Source organism: Accipiter gentilis, chromosome 6 (genome assembly GCF_929443795.1).
Source record: "Accipiter gentilis chromosome 6, bAccGen1.1, whole genome shotgun sequence".
NCBI classification, from domain to species: Eukaryota; Metazoa; Chordata; class Aves; order Accipitriformes; family Accipitridae; genus Astur; species Astur gentilis.
In genome coordinates this window covers 6,670,183-6,690,283 of record NC_064885.1, presented here as the reverse complement: position 1 = coordinate 6,690,283, position 20,101 = coordinate 6,670,183, and the positions used below count along the sequence as shown (strand labels likewise).

At 43.1% G+C, this 20,101-nt stretch overlaps 1 protein-coding gene across 4 annotated transcripts in view; it reads right to left on the bottom strand.

The window, feature by feature from the left end:
• The window catches only part of MYO1C (myosin IC), a 58,349-nt gene extending 38,631 nt beyond the window's left edge, over positions 1-19,718 (bottom strand). Inside the window, exon 1 of one of the 4 annotated variants that reach the window (XM_049801781.1) lies at positions 19,636-19,718. The gene's annotated coding sequence lies outside the window, so the exon portion shown is untranslated. Of the gene's footprint in view, positions 1-470; positions 547-19,635 lie in introns of those variants that run through there. The other 3 variants (XM_049801782.1, XM_049801779.1, XM_049801780.1) reach the window with 3 other exon arrangements.
• Between the last annotated feature and the right edge of the window lie 383 nt (positions 19,719-20,101).

The following is a 20,101-nucleotide window of genomic DNA, read 5'->3' as shown; positions in this document are numbered from 1 at the left end:
AAGCAGCTCCCCTGCAGAGTCTGTGGCAAGAACAAGCAGAGCCGATTTGATGGAGCTGTTAATACAAACAGCCTGACTCATTTCAGCTGATGTGCATTCCTCCCAACTGACTTTCTAAACAGTCACTCCCAGTGGCAGGACCTACATCTTCCTTTTAAGGGGAAAAAATGTTTTCACAGGAAAAATTAAGTGTTTAAAGCCTGTGCCTATCTCTGTGCTTTCAGTGACCAATCTCCCCTTTAGAAACACATTCATGTTGCACGTAAAACAAAACCTTCTCCCTCCTTAATATAAAGTTGTTCCTGTTTTTTATCACAGCCATTAGCTTTCTGTCGATACCCTGGCAGACTCAGGTGAAACATCCTGTCATACTATTTTTCATGCAAGCCAACATGAAAAAGAGAATTGGTTTTCCAAAGCGACTAAATTTGAGAGAAAAACATGGCTGAGAAAGAACAGGCAGAACTTACAGGCTGTAGACAACGCTTTACAGCTCACATTGGTGGCTGACAGTTCCTATTCCTCCAAATTTCTTTTCCTGCATTTCTGAAAAGAGGATTAGTGTTAGAAAGGGATTAAGACTGGAAAGCATATCATAACAAAAACTTCTTGTTCTATCGACACTAGATAAGGAAAGAGTGAGCACTGGTGCTTTGCCTGCATGTTAGATGAAGGAAACAGGATTTCCCCCTGCTACTCCCTGAGCAAGATCCCAAGGAAATGTTTCTAATAATAGGAAATTACTATATAAGGCCAGACCAGCACTAAACTGTTTGCAGTCTGGAAAAGAAGAACATAAAAGAGTACTGAGGAGGGACACAACTGGCAGAGCAGGGCTCTTCACACATCAGTATTCTCTGGGAAGGCAGCATGCAGCAACCTAAGGTTCCCCTCCATAGAGACGGACAGCATTTAACCTCTGACTCTTCTCTCCTGAGCAGAGAGGGGCCTCTCCCACAGCCCAAAATAGAAAACTAAATGTACAAATTAGGGCTGCTATGTCCTTTTTCTATCACGCCCTTGCTTTTCTTCATGGGAGGAGGAAAACGACAGACAGAACAGTCTCAAATCTACCAAATAGTGCCTGCAAAGCAAGGGTGAGCACATCTCTGATACGGAAAGGGAAAGACACAGCCACATCCTAAAGCATGACGTGGCCAGTGCTAATGCAGAAGGAAAGCTGACAGCTCCCCTACCTGACCTTCCTGGGCAGCAGATCCATGGAGCACAACAATTTGCTGCTGCATTTTGTGAACTGGACAGCTCTCTCTTACTCATTTTGTTTTAAACTGTAAAGATGTTGGGCACCTGTGGAAGGAGCCATTTAACTTAATTTCCAAAGTGTTCCCACATAATTGTGTGCATTAATGTCTCACAGGCCAACAGTTTCAGCAGCAAACTGTTAACATATAGCTACAAGCAGCTGTGAACATCTCAGCAAAACCGTCAGACTGACTTCTATCTGGAGCTGTAATTGTAACTCAAATGCACAGTTTTTATATCATTTCAGCAGACACAAAACCTGCAAGCCCGGCTGAAGACAGATTTTCCTTCTTACACAAATGAAAGGGAGTTCCGACAACAACGCTCACAAAGACCTCGTTTGGATAAAACTGGAACATTTCCCTGTGATCCCCAGCGAGGAGTATCTTTCCATCTCTGCTTTGTCTTCGGATAAGGCCAGAAGCTCTCAGCTCCCAGTGCAGAGAAGCTTGCTGAGCAAACACTGTCTGACACAGTCCCATAGCTGCCATGGAAATGAGTACAATATAAATTCCTAGACAGGTTTATCACCCAGACTTTTTTCTGACAGCAGTAGATGTTTGTGACAAAATGTACAAATACTTTTTTATCTGTAGCCTGCTACATCCTATCTCTCTCTGTCTACAAATGCAACCCCTGCAGGGTTGCACAGCTTCTAGAGGAACTTGAGGCCAAATCCCAGCCAAGATTTTCCACGTGTTAGCTGGTAAGACCTCTTTGAGCTGAAACGGTCAGTTTGCCCCAGCAAAGTTAGGCTGAGAGCCTTAAAAAAGGCAAGCTAGGCTACCCTTATGAAAGGCTCATTGATGAGACAGTAAGACAGAGTTTTGACAGCAGAAGCACTCTTCTACATCACAGCACCAGGAACTTCACAGTCCCGATGGGAACATGGCTGAGATTTACAATTCCCTATACTGTTCCAGAGGATTGCTCCAGTGTAACCAGGCTCTCAGGTATGTTCTTCACCAGTTGCTCATACCTCACCCTTGTCCCCATACTACCTGGCTAGAAAAGGGTGTGCCCTCAAGGGTGTGTTAAGCTTTCCAGGGCACATAGCAATTCTGTCCCAAGAGGATGTTTTATATTTGACTTATCTTTAGGGACATCTTGATTTCTGAAGATTTTTAAACTGGCCTTTAATTTTTGTCCATTTAAATACTTCACATTCTTGCCTGCACAGCAAGGGGGAAAACAAGTGCAGGCAACAGGCAGGCATTTTTCAGAACCAGTTAAGATAAGTGGTTACGACTCTTAGAGAAAACCAACTACCAAGAAAGCATTTATATTAAATACCCTTATGCTGCTTTTCTCATGTAATAACTGCTCCATAAAAATTATAAAGCAATTCAGAAAGATGGGCTGTGCTGGTATTGCTTGTGGTCAGTGGTATCTGAAAGTTAATTAATTTTGGAAAAAACAAAGTTTTGGGAACTAGCTCCCTGTGCATTTAAGTCAGTATGAGGTCTCAACTTTAAGCTGGACCCTAATGCTGTTGTCTTCTCTACTTGTTTTTCATGCCAACTCAAAAGATGCAGTCAGTAAGTTGTTTGTTCGGTTTCAAAAAGTCTGCTCCAGGAGAAATAAGATATTTGTTTTGGCTCTAAAAGGTGAGAAGAATCACAGGTATGAGAGTAAGAGTCTGGAAGCAGAGATCAACCATCCCTACTAACGTTACATTGACAGGATCCCAAGTTTCCCCCATGCCACCAATGACAATCATAAAATTCTTCTCTAAATATAGGAATTGTCTGTTTAGAACTGCTGACACCAAAACAATAAGTTTAAGCTGCTTTATTTTCTTTAGTGGGTTAAATCTGAAACCTAGGGAAGACTATCTGAATGACATTCTTAATTGTGTCAACACATATAATTTCACAGAAATCCAAATAACATATTTATCTACTATATCAGACTGCTTTATAGGAAACAACTAAACTTGACTGACTTGTCCTATGCTGTCCTTCTTTTCTTTTAATTCACAACTTTCTTCAATGCAGTTTTGCATTAAAACAACCACACCCAAACCCAGACCATTTGGTACTGTGAAAAATAAGTTTTAAAAGGAAATACCTCCCTCCAAAATAGCCAAATGAAATTGTTTCTTTCAGTTAACGTGAAGCTTTTCCTTTTCGTAAAGCCTGAATAGAGCTATTGTTGAACTCCTAGTTGGCTGTCAAAACCATGAAGTCTTCTACTATGTGGAGACTGGAGCACAGGTAATATCTAGATTATATTAGTATATTCAAGCTTCCAGTGTCAGAAAAATAAAGGTCAAATGGCTAAAACTTTCCTGAAAAGCACAGGAAAGAGGATCACATATGGAATATATTTCCTGAAATTCTGGGGGGTTTTCTATAAAATAGCTTGTACATGAGTGATGCCCCAACAACTACTTCTACTCCCTACTCCTGTTAGCGTAATAACAAAATCCCTAGTATGGAAAGTTTATAGTAGCATAAAGATGTATATATCAGTATAATTTGTACTCTAGAGTTAGGGAAATGCTGCTATGAGCAACATTGTATATTGGTACAATGGCATCTGTCACAGGTTTGTTCCATGTAATGTCTCCAAGTTCCTTAAGAAGAAAAGAACACCACACCAATCTGCAAGTATTCTTGCGACATTTCATTCTGATGCCAGAAGCCAGTGATACCTGGGAGAAACAAGTTCTTATTTTCCTTCTGGGTGTGACTCTTTTTTTAATGCAAACTTAGCAATGCTGTAAGCGAACTACGAACTACCAAGTGGAGGCAAATTCTATAAGCCCAGAAAAAGGGCACATTCAATGCTTTAGACATTCAAATAAGCAGAGTAGTTTTTAATGTGATGATTTATAAGTGTAGACTTTACAGGCACAATTTGTACTTCCACCACTTTTTTTCCTCTGTCCCAAACTGACTTTGTTGGCCCAAGGCAGGCAGTTATTTTGGGACAGTGAAAAGTTATAAATATGTTCTAATAAAACTATTGGGAACACATATGGTACTGAACTTCTTTCAAACCCTTCTTTGTAAGGGAACAAAGAGCATTTTACATTTATTGTGATGGCATAAGTCCCCTATGAAAAGTTTAAGGAAAGAGTTTCAACAACAGTCTGGAGTAAAACTAGATCATGAACCCAAAATAAGAATATCCAACGATCTGCAGAAATTCCAGATTATGCTAAAAGAAATGGCCTAAGCAGTTTCCAAAAAGCAGACGAAAGAAAAGTAGACACGCAGTGCAGACTGGCTATCTGGCAGCGTGTCAGACTTGAGGCCTGGCAACCAACAGGAGCACGTGGGCAGATGATATTGCAGCTGGCTTATGTCTGAACTGCTTCCCTTTACCCTGCCTATTCTGTTGCTTCTGAAAAGAAGGGTAAAAGCCACCAGATGAAGGGTATTGTCTGAGGTAATCTCCTTCTGACCAGTCTGACAGTACCCCAAAGATCCCACAGTGAACAAAGTCTTTAATGTTTTTGTGAACTGCAAACATTTTTACCCTAAAATAGATATATCCTCAGTTAACAGTACACAAGGAATGATGAGTTGCCATCATGCTGGCAAAAGTATTCCAGGATGCCTGGAAAATAGAGACATGATTTCAGAAGGACATCCCACATCCACTGGTATAAGCCAACACTCATCAAATGATCCAGAATATTGTTTTCCAACATTTAAAAAAAATTGATACTCCTGTTGAATCAAAACTACATTAAATCAAGATTTTCTTAAAGTAAAAGAAGTAGTAATCACAATGATGTTTAAAAAAAAAAAAAAAATCATTGGCTTGCAACTTATTAAGCACCCTTTGAAGTGTAAGGAATCTCTCATCTCCAAGACATGGTTTCAACTCCCTGCTCACTCAGGAGAACAATACTACCCTGCTCACCGCATTTTCAAGATTTTCTGCATTACCAGGGACATAGATTTAATCAAAAACAAAAACAAAATACACACTAAAGAATAATCAAGGAGCCCATTCCTTTGTGGTTCTCAGGAATGCATGTTCCACATCTGGATAAACATGGGCCTATGCAGTGAATGGAAACATTCATTCCCCAGCTGTGGCTAGGTCCAAATCCTTTCTTTCTCTCCGATTTTACTTATAGTCCCACATTTGGTGGTTGAAAAACTGCATAAATACTGATGAGGCAGACAAAATAGGTAGTCACAGGCAGGCTCAGCAATCTGCCTACTGACCCTTTACGTGTAACATATAAACAAAAACAACTTTTGGACTGTGATCTCCAGCTCAAGATCCTGAAGGAATTCCCACAGCTCCCGTTAGTTGGGTATAACCAGCTGGTTGTGACAGTTGTGACATTAACAGAAATACCAACAGTCCCACAGCATTGTGTTCTGCATCAGAAGATGAGGACCGGCACCCCTAAGAATAAGAGACAAGGGGAAGCCTCCACTGGTGCTGATGCAGATAATGAGCACATCCTCAAAAAAGTAAAAGGTATCCTTCTGCCTTGAGGCTACCAGTGCATAGGTGGGAGCCCTTTCCACATAAGGCCACATCCTGCTAGAAGTGCATGGATTTGGAGATCTCATGGAAATTGGGTATCTTTTGTTCTGATGCTGTTTGAGCAAACCCCACTGTCCATGGCAGCTAGGACAACAACAGGAACTGTCAGAAGAAGTCTCATCCTACTGGGAAGTAAACACTGTCTTTCCTCTGATTTGTCAGGCATAGATTCTCTAAGTCCCCTTGGCAAAAGTGAGAGATCCAGAGCCATGAGGGAATCTGAGCTCCTCCCTGAAAGAAGGGTCCAAGAGTCTCAAGAATAGCTATCTCCCATAGAAAATCAGTACATAATATCAAAGACTATAATGTAAGAAATACATACAAAATGCAAGCAGCAGCTTTGGTTCTTTCGCTTAAATTTTCTGTTCTAACAGCTCTCAGATACTGCCAGAGCAGCATCATTTGCTATTGTAGCAACAACATGAGCCCAGCCTTAGCCACTCTACAATAATGAGAGGAGACTGCAAAAACATGGGAGCTGATAACAGTGTGCATGGCAAGCCCTAGATTAACTATGCTTCATTGAGGTCAGTGGGAGCTCTGCCATCAGCTTCAGATGTGTTGGAGTACACCAGTGGCAGGAAAAAAAGGTTAAGCTCTTTTAAATCACCTAAAGAATAAGAAAAGCATCACAACTTCAGGGTTTGTTTCAGGAGCTATTGTTTGTATGGCCGAACTAGAAAAACAGAGGGACACAGGGAAGTTCATCACTGTAAATTACTGATCCACTGCTTTCTAGACATTGAAACTGGTAATTAAACAAATGGTAAAAAGATACTTCATCAATTATAGAGGTGTCACTTTAAATTACACTTGCTCCAGGATGAATAAAACACAGAGGTTAAACGCTATGGGTACTTCTTCATGCTGGCTTCTTGTTCAAAACCCTCACTACAACTGATTCCAACTCTCTCATATCGCTGCTTCAGAGCTGCATGCTCTTTGCACGTATTAAGCTAGATAAGGGGAAATGAGTTTTTGTTTCACCAATCTTTTTCACACAATGTCCAGAGAGCACAGTCCCGTGGTATGGAGATAAGATTTGGAACTGAGACTAGTGGGATCCCTTTGCTGCTCAACAGGATTAGTTATATGGCCATAAGTCAAGGCCACAGCCCCTATGAAAACAGCCCTCCCTCAAAAATCAGACCAAAAAAAAAAAGTTTTGTCTACTAACAGTCAGTTGTGAAATCTGTGAAGTACTGGGCAGACATTTGATACTGGTAGGTCTTATGGTTTTTAGAAAATATATACATGTACACACCCTCCACAACCTGAAATAACACTGGCAAGCTGCTCCTGAAGCAATATGATGATGACATCAAAGACACCCTTTTAAGCAGAAATCATGTCACAACCATAATGACTACTCAAATTTGATTTATGGTAAATTTTTCTATCAGGGTGCATGCCTTACTGCATCAAGCTTAAAGTTACCTCAATTTCACACGTTAATATTATATGAATGTAAAAATGTATTTGCTCTAATACTCATTTTGAAATAAGAACAACATCCAAAGAACAGCTTGGCCATCTTGCAATTACTGGCACAGATGCTCTCTAGAACCATTATTACATCTCTCAAATAGGTTTCACTCTGGGAAAGCATTTATTGAAGGCTGGGTTCATCAATTGATTGAGATTGGTCAGGGAGTATAAATACTCTAAGTGAAAGACTGCATATGCAGCATAAGCAGACAGCTTAAAAGCACATGCAAAAAAATCCTAACAGGTGGATGCAGTTGGCATCCTTCACTGAGCAGAAGCAGCAGTGAAGCAATAATGCTAGGAGGCAAGATCAGAGAAACAGAAGTTGCTGGTGGAGCAAGAAGAATCCTAGAAGTCAAACAACTTGTGCTTGCCATGGTAAAATGGAGAAGTGAAGAGATATCCAGGTGGGAGTTCAGTTCAGAGAGGAGAGAGAGGCCAAGGTGATGAACCGCAGGAATACGCTGTGGAGGCTGGAGATGAATGCATCATCAGCGGACGGAAATATTCAAAGTGGGAGATGAAGGCTGGACAGTAGAATTTTTGTGAAGGGAAGAATACCAGCTCTTGGTAGAAGGACAAGATAATCAAAAGGCTGAGCTGACTCTCCCTACTGCTCCCCAAATAATGAGGCTGAAGCACAAGGAGAGCAAGCTCTGCTGTGGGCCTGATGCCAATTGGTCTATGAAGTTTTCCTTGCCTATTCTAAGGAGAGTTACACAATGTAAGGCTTTATTCATAAGTGCCTGATGGCATCCTGTGTATACAACAGCTCCTACCAGCAGAACAGTATTTGTGGGAAATGTTAGGAAGAGTGTCTAAGAGAGATAAAGCCTTTGAGTTGCAGACAAAGCTGCCAGCCCTCATTTCCAGCTTGTCAGAGCAAGTCCTTCTTGAAGTCAGCAGCCTGGAATGAAGAGAATCTGGCATTTGTGCATGTATGTATGGTTCAGACAGTCAGGGCGGAGCGGCTGACTTTAATCATACTTTCCACACTGGGGGAGGGGGAGGAGTGGCAAAGTACAGTGAGTGATGGGCGTTATCTCCTATATATTCACCAATTCCTCTTTGACTTTGTATTTCAAGCCTGACCTCTTTTCCTGCTTCCACTAGCCCCTAGAGGAGGGGGGGAAGAGCGAGAACACAGAACTGGAATTTGAGAGTCCTTCACATTCTTGGGATTCCTGGTGTCTGTGATAGGCAGCACAAAGGCAGCACACACTTGTCTGGTGACCTGACAAATTCCACATTCTGGAGAATTACTGGAACAGCTGATGGGTCACAGGAGTAGCTACATGCAGGTACTACTCTTCCCTGCAAAGCTGAACCCCACTATTCCAAAGTTCACTAATCCAAGTGCTAACCCATTACAGCCTCTGCTGCTCCCACTTACCTGCTGGGTGATAACCTTCATGTTTAGTATTCACATTCTAAAGTTGTTTCTTTAATTGTCTTTTGCCAGAATATCTGTTTCTGGGGGAAAACAAAAATACCAATAGAGCATCTAAAAATATGGGCTTGCACTAGCCACTGCCAAGCTTTTTTAGCTTGCTATGAAGCCTCTTTAACAAGAGTGCTAGTATGGTATCAAAAGCTCCAAAATAGTTTAATACAGCTGCCCACCACAGCGTTAGCAACAATAGCCTAAAGAACTCCAGTTCAAACCACTTCTGGTTGCCTTCTATCCTCACAATGAGGCTACAGTCCACTAAGTCACATGGAGCTTCAATTCCATCTAGAAATAGCCTCTTGAAGTTTCTATTGCAGGATGGCATTCCTAAATTTTGTTTACTTGGGTGCCACTACTGGTGGTGACAGCAATAGCAGCTACAAATTGCAGGAACCTGCGTTTATACACAGAAAGGGCACACATCCAGATCCAACCTCTTGCACAAAAGGTTTTGGCAGCCAAATGAATTCCTTCTCCCTTACCCTTTCTGCCTGTGTCGATCACAACGTCACGCTCAGATACCATAACACAGTAACCTTGCCCTACTACCCCACACATATACCTTAAGAGTCCCACAGGGCCCAAAAGTCCTTTGAGCCTTTACACCTGCTGAAAAGCAGTGCAAAAGTGGGCATCCCTGCATCCTCTGCCGGGCAGGGTGTCCTCCCTCCAGGCCCCCAGTGCACTGGCTCTCCCAACCTCCTTCCACAAACAGCAGTGCTCTGGGAAGCAGCAGAGGTATATCTGCTCCAGAAAAAGCAAAACACACCAGATATCAGTGCTCAACTGGACCCCTCTAACCTGGGCTATGCACCCCACTTTGAACCCTGGCCACTCTGTGTGCTGCTTAGGCAAGAGGCAGAACAGATGCCGGTTTCTCTTGACTCAGTGTCTAAGCGTGTTCACTCTGTCTGTATCAGTATTTATCAGTGCCTCTCTATTCCGGACCTGATACCATGTTAATGGGCAGGGCAGCAGTGCAGGCACTCTATGGGCAGATAGTTACTGTACTGCTTAGGAGCTATAATAAGTGTTATAGCTTGGGAATCCCCATTACAAGAAGTGGAGTGGAGATAGCGTATTCTATTTGTAAATCTTAATAAAGTCAACATTTAGAAGACAACTAATTACCATTTATGTTCCAAACAGCTGGCCTAGCTCCACATCCACAGGATGGGAGGTTTTAATGCCAATCAGCCCACACACCAGGGCACAAAAGTCCCCCAGTATGACTGCAGAACCTTCTAGCAAACTCGAACTTCTCTTCACTACCACTGACTTCAAGGATCAAAAAAGAGCAGCATAAGAATAGAACAGCTACACAAGCCATCATTCCCACAGCATTACATTACAGACACTTCTCCAAGGTAAAAAGAGCACAGAAAGTGTCCTCCGAAGTGCCAAAGTACAGTCCCAGGCTGCTCTAAGTTGACCTAGACAGCTGACATTACTGTGATGCAGCCCATCCTCTCTCCCCAGCTGTGCTTGTCCTGGCCCTCTCCCTCCTCTGTACTGGGACCAAGATCTGTTCAGCTCTGTAATGAGACGGTTCAGGGAAATAAACGAACAGAAAACTTTTTTTTTTCTTCATCATTGTTCTCTAAACTTTGTTTCAACTGATTCACCAAAGGGTCAAATGGATGCTAGTGCAGGTACAGGGAGTGGAGAACTACAGCAAAACCAATTTAAATAGAACTTCATGTCAGTATAAGCTGATCTTAGACACTGGCAGAATATATCTTCCTGGCAGACAAGGAAAGAAAAGGCACTTCATTGACAGTGACGTGGATGAAGCTCTAAGACTCTGACTGCTTGCTTCATCCCCTACCCCTTATACATATAGATGCCTCCAAACATTTAAAACCTTGCAAGGTGATGCACGTATATTATCACCACCAGCAGCCTCCAGGACAAGCCCAGGAATGACACTAGAGGCTACAGACTGTCAGCTGTAGTGTTCCATGATCAGGAAATCAGCAATATAAATTACCTAACCTGACGCATGTGGGTATATATGTCACACCAGATTTGCCAGCAGAAACATGTGGAGCTAATACACTGGTCTGCTATTCAACAAGATTGTGAACAACTGACACTTTTTGGCAGGTGCCTTAGAAATGAGGGCTGATGATGGTGGACTCTGCAAGCACGCAGGAGGGGGGAAGCTCACTTCACACACTCATCACTGTGCCAGTTACTGACCCAAATGAACCTTCCCATTCCCTATCAATCCACAAATCTCAATCCAGCCCACACTAAACACTGATTGATTTTCTACTCTAATGAGCACGGTGTCACATTTGTGTTGACTAACCATCAGTTCAGATAAGTGGTTTGCAATTAAGATAATTTGGTTTGGGGCCAATGTGGCCTGAAAAGCACTTCTGAGAGTTCAGCACAGTGCTAGAGAGATTAACTAGAGAAATTTACTGCTCAAAACAGAAGGCCAGGTACCAAGCTAACAGCTACTTTTAGACCTTTATACCAGAATTTACCTTTCCAGCCTATTCAAAATAAAAAGCAAGATTTGTCGCAACAAAACTTTTCCTTGGAAAGCGATAGCTTGCTTGTACAATGCTTGGAAAAGATTTCTTTCCGGACATGTGCACTCAACCTGCAGCAACACTGATTTTCTTCCACTCCTCATTTCCACTCAGGTGGCAATGTGATCCTTTCACAGACGCTACCTATTTCTGATGACAGACAATTAGTATTTCAATAAAAAAGCATTCAATAACAAACAGTCAACTTAACTGAAGCCTCTAGAAAAAAGTAAACAGTTACATAAGCACAGCTCTCGAGTTCCATGGACTTCAGCCTGGACATAATTCACATTCTCATCCTACACACAGCCACTTTGCGGAATTTTCCTCCCATTGCAAGCTGAACTAGGAAAGTGGTTTGGATAGCAGCAGTTGCCAGGTAAATATATTCAAGGCTTACAGTTGGAAGGAGCTTCCCTATGTCCCCACCTAGACACGGAATCATCAGAGCAGAAACAGACAGTTGGCAACTGGTCAGGTTTCAGTTTAAAGAGAGAGATCAAACATCCCTTTTTCACTCTGCAAGTTTTTTTGCATACAGAACTCCACATCTCTTGCAACACTTCCTCTTCACATGGCACCCTCATGACCAAGCTGACAGAGCAGCACAGAAACTCTTACTCCCAACACTCGCTACCTGCCAGGCTCTCAGCACCAGACATCCCCTGCTCTGGTAGCTCTCACCAGCGCAGCAGACAAAAGTTTCAAGATGGTCACCATCTACAGCAATCTCTGGGAAGAGCAGCTTATCTTTGACTCTTTTTTTCTTTTTTTTTGTTTTGTTCTCCTTTCCTTTATACTTCTTCCTTGTATCAGTACATAATTATCTCAGATTAGTTTATACTTGAGACAAATAATGTCTGAAAGCTTACCCAAATATATAAATGGCCCATAACCATCAACCCATGTATTCTTCAATAGTATCAGGCAAAAAGAAAAGACACTGTGGTCATATCGCTATGTTGTCACATGTTTTTCTTAAACGGTCTAAGGACTCTAACACACCTGTTTTAGAAATACCTCACAAAAGTGCATAAATTATCCCTTCTATTATCCCAAATTGCTCCTAGCATTCTCCAATCCCTGCATAAGCAGTCACGAGAGCACTGTTTCTTCTGTGAATTGAGGAAACATCTTTTTGGTGATTTTAGAGGACAGTATTTTAAGGTAGCCAACATCTAACTGACAGGCAGCACTACTGCTCATCTGTACTTCCGTAACAACCAAGATTTCAAACAATTTAAAGAAATGCTTTCTGCTGAAAACCAAAATTGTAAGTGCGGAAACTAAGCACCAACTGAAATAATGAGAGAGCCAAGACAATAGGCCTTTGTCCCTAAGTTATTTCACAAGGCTGAGCTTTAATTTTCTTCAGCTGAATAGTCTGTGGACCCACTACTTCAGGAGGACGCAGAGACAAAAAGGAGAGCAAAATAAGATTAGTCGGATCTACGATACAGGCTTATTTTGGCCTCCCAACCTCTTCTGCCTCCCACACCTTTTTATCCCCCTCAAACTTTTCCAGCATCCCCTTCTTCTTGGCCTCTACCTTTCTCGCTGACCTCCCACACCATTTTGGTCTCCCACCACTTTTCAGCCTCCACTTTTCTTTCTGGCCTCCCACATGTTTTCAGCCTCTAGTTTTCTTTCAGACTCCCACCCCTTCAGCCAGCACATAAAATTAAAATCCCCTTAAGGTTATGAATATGTAAATTCTCTATCCAATCAACAGTGTCTCACCTTGATATGTGCATTCATATTTTGACTTCTCCTTCTACACCCTAGCTGGCCAGAAACAAGCTAGCTTCCATCCAGACATCCTGCGGTCCTAACAGCACAACTTTATGCCCAAGGAAACATAGTGGCTCTCTCAGCAATTCCAAATCCTGCTGGGACTCTCATAGCCCTGTACAGTTAATTATGTTAACGGAAGTACAAAATAAAAAATGAGAAATTCTGAGATGGTAAAAATCATTTATCATGAGTTTCAGAGCAACGCTTTCATAAGGTTTAGGGGCAATGCAAACCCCCACCAAGCTTATTTAAACAAATAATACATGCGCTAGCTTTGCTAACAGCTCCATAAGGTGCTGCTCCCAGTTCCTATTCACCACCTTTCCAGACAGAAGATCAGCAACATTAAAGTCAGAAATCATCTGCATTCCTACAGAGTGCTACAATCAGGCACGCAAAAACACACTCTGTACTTCTCTGCAGAACTTGTTTTGATCCCCTCCCTCAACTTTAAGAGCAACAAATCCATGCACAAATAAAATGGGGATTTTGGAAGTCACATATTTTGTATTTTCCCTCACTTTCACACAAGACCTTAAGTTTTCCTTTCTCTTTTTCAAACAAAATTGTAGCCAAAAGAGCTTGTGACTTTAGGAGAAATCAAAAATACACATTTTGAAAACACTATTCAAAATGCACTGTTTGGTTTCCTTGAGAAATATGATAGGCACTTTTTTTTTGTTTTCAGAAAGGTGCAACAGATGTAAAAACAGTTCTTCATTATACCTTACTATGATTTTCCAGTAATCATACTACTCTGAATCTTCTCGTCCAAGTTGCAATATTTTTTTAATTATGTGTTACTTAGTAGGTCTGAAGGAAAACGAAAGAGAACTGACCACAAAATTCAGAAATGCATAAATTCAAAAGGAAGATGTGAAATATCTTCAAAAGTTACATTTTAACAGCCCAAACACTCTTCCCACACTGTCCCTTCACACGCAAGTCAGGCACGCTTACCTGCCCCCACTTCATTCCCGCATGAACAAACCAATGGAGAAATCCTATTATATTGCATTGTGTGCACTTGGCACTGTTTGTTTGGCACACCAAAAAACAATCAGGTATACAAACCCTGGTTGTTATTATAATCTTAATAGATGTAAAGGGTGGGTAGGAAAGCTACCTGTAACATCCATGAGAAAACAATGTACTAACACAAAACAGCAGATAAACAGTCAAGAAAAGGCAGAAAACTGCTCCCAACCAAACTTCAGTGCTCAGGTAAAATAAGGCAAAAGAAACATCTGTTTTGCTGTCTAAGTTCCAATTCTGTCAGAGAGAGAATTCCTGGCTTCCTGATGCAAAGGTGTGGCTTTCCCTCCCAAGATGAAGAAGAGGCAATTCTGAACAGACTCCAAAAATCCTAAGAGTATAAGACAACCTGTTATTTAAAACAACAAGATCTGTGGACAGGGAACAAGGCTTTCTGGCCTCTAATTTGGAAGGTTCAATAAAACTCTAGAAAACAACAACAATAATTTTGTGCAATAATCTTCCCTCTTCTCAAAACTGTACCATCGGACAAATCAGCCTTTGCTGCACATCAAAACCTGAACTGCAGAAATACTACTTATAATGCAGCATTGTGTAGTGTTGCAAATATGTATCAGTTTTGGGGTTTTAAAAACGTTGATTATAGTGTGCTGCCTTGTAATGCATGGAACTGCATATTTCGGTTATTAAAGTTAGCAAACAAGTCTGGCTGTTCAAAGTCATTTCCCTGAGTAAACAATGACTCAGTATGGACTGTATAATGTAGAAGTTATTAGTTACTGTTAGCAAGTTTAAAAAACCCAACTTGCAACACTATACAAAGACATACTTCAGAATGGAAAATAGTTTTCCTCCTACTTCTATGGTTCCAGTTATAGTGGTTCAGTGGAATTTAATTTTCTAAAAAGCTAAACAGATCACTATCTCCTTATTATATAACTGGACGTTGACTTAACTGGACCCTTCAGCCATGAACAATAAGCACAGTGAGAGAGCTGAGCCTACCCTCTTCTCTGTTCTCCGTTTGTTGTTACAACTCTGAAGTAAAGATGATTCTTTCTTGGACAGGAATATCCCATCTAGACCAGGCAGCAGGTGGTAATGAGAAGAGACATAAAGACAACCATAAAATATTAAGTATATGGTTATGAAGAAAAAAATGCAATTGTAAGCTCACCAAAATCCTCTGACAAACACTGTTCTCTAGTCGAATTACAGCTCCTTCAATAATCCTCCTCTTCATTAGTAAAATGGACAAATACACCTGGTGATAGTCAGCTGGCATAAGGCACCACTGATCACTCTAACTAATGAAATGCAACCTCAGCTGCTAAGATGCAAAGGTTTCCCTGAAGTCTTAAAACACTACAAAGGCTGTTCTCCAGCTACGAGTATGCACTGTCTCAAAGATTAGGACCACATCTCCATGTTACCTTATGTAAGGATGAAACCTCCGGTCAGATATAAGAATACTACAAGGAAATACAGAGTCAAATATCCATGGTAAACTTTTACTAGAAAAATGTCTCCAAAAGAAATGACTGAAATAATTTTAAAGGCACAGCTTTTTAAAGCAACTACAGCTTATAAGGTCCATTCTGCATCCAAACAGCAGGCTGAATGTCATCATAATTGTGGTTTTGTCCACATGCATCTTTTTGCTTAGCAGCGATTTTAGAAAGCTCTTTTATGGAGAAAGAAAGAAAAAAAAAAAAATCTGTTTAGGACAGTGTGGATGGAGGATTTTTTTTTGTCATTCACAGACTATCCATTTCCTGGCAAAAATCAGAACACATTTTGACACAGCATTCTTTGCCACCAACAATGACACTGCCCATTTGGTAACAAAACTTTCCAATAACTGCAGGCTGCTGTATCTGCCAGCTCCAGGACCTTACCGCCTACAAGGCAAACACTGTAGCACTCCAAAGGTATTGCCAAATGCTAAAAATCTATGTACATTTATTATCAGCTGCTGAATAGAATTACAGGAAGGGCAGCGGCCAAGATGGACGAAGGTCAATGTACCAATTAAAGGGCTGCAAGTGTCCCAGTGAAGAACAGCTAGCTGGTCATTCACATGTGACAAAATGCTGTCCTAAAGAAAAAAGCTGCCAGGGAGAGCTATCCATGCATGCATGAATGTCACACGAGTTCTAAACACTAATCTTTATCACCTTCCACTACAGGAATTTAATATAGGACAGACTACACTGAAGATACATATTAACAGAAAAGGTACTGGCCCTGCTGCTCCTTATTGTATTGGAGAGTATTTAAATAATGCAGAAGAAGGCTCTAAAGAATACTAGACCTTCCACCCCCACAGAACACGACTCAGTTGCAAAAAATGACTTGAGATTTGTCCACTCAGAATCTTCTGTCACAACAAACTTTGTTAGCCTTTCACATTTACTTATACTGCTTTCTTACATCTTTATTAATGCTTTCTGGGAAGAGCTGGCCATCTACCCTACTAATGCATCAACAAGGAGTAAAGTACGCAGAGGAGGGCACAAAATACGTAGCAGAATATTTTCCAGCAGAGAGATCATTCAATTCAGACAGAGGCACAGTAAAAGTGGCTCCCTCCAGGCAGAAAAATAACTGTGTTACTGTCTCACAGAAAGACAACCCCTGCAAACCTCATCCACCAGAAAAGATGACAGAAGGTTAGACGTATGGTTTCCATTGAAGTCAGGGATAGTAATCCTAGTCAATGCCAACCACATCACTTACGAGTCGGTTATAAAGCAGAAAAGCAGTACAGAACACAGTAAAACCCCTGATGGAAGACAAACACATGCTATTATTGCAATCACTTTATGCCAGTACAAGGCATTGCTGCTACCGGTAGAGCCGTCCCCACCTGATCCCAATCATTTCTGCCTGTGCCATCGTATTATTTGTGCAGGCAGAGATGTTCATGTGCTCAAACAATGAGCTGACCGGAGAAACTGCTCCAGACAAATTACCTATTTGTTTCGCCTACTCAGTTTTAACTTGGATCAGTTCTGAAAAGTTAACCACATTTGACTGTGATCAATATAGGTAAGCCAAAGCACAACACAAATGGTTTTCCCCACAGCAACAGTTTGGAAACATACAAATATGCCTTTATAAATGGTTCTTTAGCTTGTATGAAAGGATGAGTGATTTAGTTATATTTGCATCACTTAGAAAGGGCAGTAGGACACACCATCCTTAGGAAAATCCACCCTACTTTTAAGTTCTCTCCACCTCCTTTTCAAGTCATTATTTATTTGAAAGCACCCATTACTCCTTCAAACTGGGAGGCAAAGTGCTCTAGCCCAGTGATCCTCAACATTTTGCATGCTGGAACTATTCAAAACTGCCAGGTAAGAGCACTCGGCCGAGGGAGGGGGGCAACGGACTGAAACACACAGGAGCTATAGTTTATATGTTGCTCTGTGACTGCGGCCAGCTGCTGCAGTTTGTTTCTCCTGCATTTGGTGCAGACTGTCCATTTTGGCAGGGGTAGAGGAATTTGTACAGTTCCTAGAAAGCATGCAGTTCCCAACACAATAAGGCTAGGTCCTATAAGTAACACGACACTACAAACAACAGAAAAAATGGCAAATGTCCGAATACTGCTGGAACAAGACTAAGACTATCTTACCTTTGCATAAAGCCATCCACAGAGTTTGAGCTTATTTGTAGAAAGAAACACCATATTTAATCTGTTATTAAGCATTCTTGGCCCCCAGTTTTTTTACTGGCCTTCCTCCAGTGGACTTAGATCAAATAAAAAAAAAAAAATATGTCTTCTACCTGGCTTGAATAATTTTGTCAGGATCTATGAAAATGCTCTTATAGATATTATAAATTCTGAAGATGTATCATAAATCACAAGTTTCTTTGCTATCAGTTATGCAGAAATTGCATGCTTTGGGTCCTGAGTCACATGTATATGTGTATATTAGTATATTATGATTCAGACTCCTTTTCTTTTTAAAAAAAATCCATCCTTTATGTCATGATAAATTAGGATAGCATGCGTACAGTCTAGCACTCCATTGGTCCCTGCCAGGCAGAATAAAAGACAAGATTTGTATTTACACAGCCCCTCCCTAAAACACAGGATTACATCCCGTATCAAAACTGAAAAGCCTTAAGTGTTATGACAGTGGTTGCCATATCAGGGCCTTCCATAAAAATTAAGAACTCATCAGTTCTGTAAGCCCTAGGCAGTTTTTCTAAGAGGGTTTTGAAAAGGTGCTGACAACTAGTAATTGTCTATTGCTCCAAAAGGAGATGAAAGAAAAATGCCTTTCCTCCCAGTTACTCTAAGATGTGGTTCTGCTTTCACGGCTTGTCCCACCAACCAAGCAAATTTTCTCATTTGTCACTTTCTAAAACTAGGCAGCTGCCATCTACAAGTAGTTCCAGAGAAGCCTTCCACCTCGAGCAACTGTCATAGAAAGAATAAATACCAGAATAATCTCTGTATTGTATCTCGGAATCATTTTTCTTCTGTAATCCTCCCAAACACGAGGATGCAGATCAAGCCAGCTTACTGGGAAAGTTCAAGTTACTAGAATGAGACATTCGTTTAGCACAGTCAGATTCCTTCCATAAATCACTGTCACTTAAAGCAACTAACTCCAGGTGTATTCGAAAAGGGATGAATTGGCATAGAAAGTAGCACAACAGATGGAGACCCTTGAATCTTAGGGGGGGGGGGGGGGGGGGCGGGGGTGCAGACCTGTGGTCTAAGCCGGAGAAGTTACAGTGTTTGACAACATCTCCGCTTACACGAGAGAACTAGAAATACCGAGCTTTCTTCGTGACACGCTTTCAGGCACCTGTACAAGGGAAGACTTATTCCAGCGCAAACATGCTACCCACAGCAGGACGTACACACCGCCAGTAAGCGCAGCAACACACGAGAACGTATAGAACAAGTCAGGCGCGTACAGAAAGCCACTCTCCAGCAGAATAAGGCACACCGGCCGTGGCACGGCCACGTTTCGGCTCAGGAGCAGTCTCTCCCTTGCCCCCACGCCCCGCCACACCCGTTCTCACTCCAGCCCGGCTCTCCCCAAGGCGAGCCTCGGCAGGATTCACCCCGTCCCAGGCAGGAGCCCGGCGGGGAGCTGGCTACAATCAGGGAAGCGTTACCGGAGTGCACTGAGTAACGTTACGGAAGGGGAGGGGAGGGACTCCTCCGGGCTGCCGGGGACACGCCGTGCAGCCGCCAGGATGCCGGCTTCTGCGAAAGGGTCATTTGTTTCCACCGCGGAAATTTTAGGAGTTTCCGGGAAGGTCGCCGACTTCGGGGGAACGGCCGAGCCGAGGCTGTCCGCCCTCCCGGGGGCGCCGGCCGGGTGGCGCCCCCGGTTCCCCTCTGCACCCTCCCGAGCCGGCAGCGTGCTCCCGGCAGCCCGCGGCCATGTGGCCGAGCCCCGGCGCCTTTCGGCGAGCGCGGGGCGGCGGATGGCGGCCGCGGTCACCCCTTCCTTCCCACGGGCACCGGCCGGTCCGGTCCGGTCCGGTCCGGCCCGGCCCTCCCACGGGCACGCCGCTCGTCCCGTCCCGTGTGTCCCCCCCCACCCCGCTCACCTGCGCTCCGCGCCCCCACCCAACCCGGGACGCGCGGTTCGGGGCCCTGCGGCGGCTCCGCCAGCGCCTCGGCGGCGACTGCCCACGGGAGCCCGCGCCGCGCCGCTAGTGAGCATGTCCGAGCGCCGGGCATGCGGAGTGCGGGCGGCGAGGCCGCGGCCCTGCCTCCGCCCTCACCTGCCGCCGTCAGCTCCGCGGGGCGGGCCGCGACCGCCGAGCACCGCCAGCTTCTCCCACCACCACCACCATCATCATCATCATCATCATCATCATCCCCGCTGCTCCATCGCCGCGCAGGGTGGGAGCTGGGGAGAGCTGGGCCCCGCAGCACCCTGACCCCTCCTCGGCCCCTCCGGCCGTCCCGGAGCGCAGGGCGCTGGAAAAAGCAGGAACAGGCTCGCGCTGATTACATTGTTCGGGACAACAGCATCCTGCTGATAAGCTTCTCCGCCAAATCGGTTCGCGT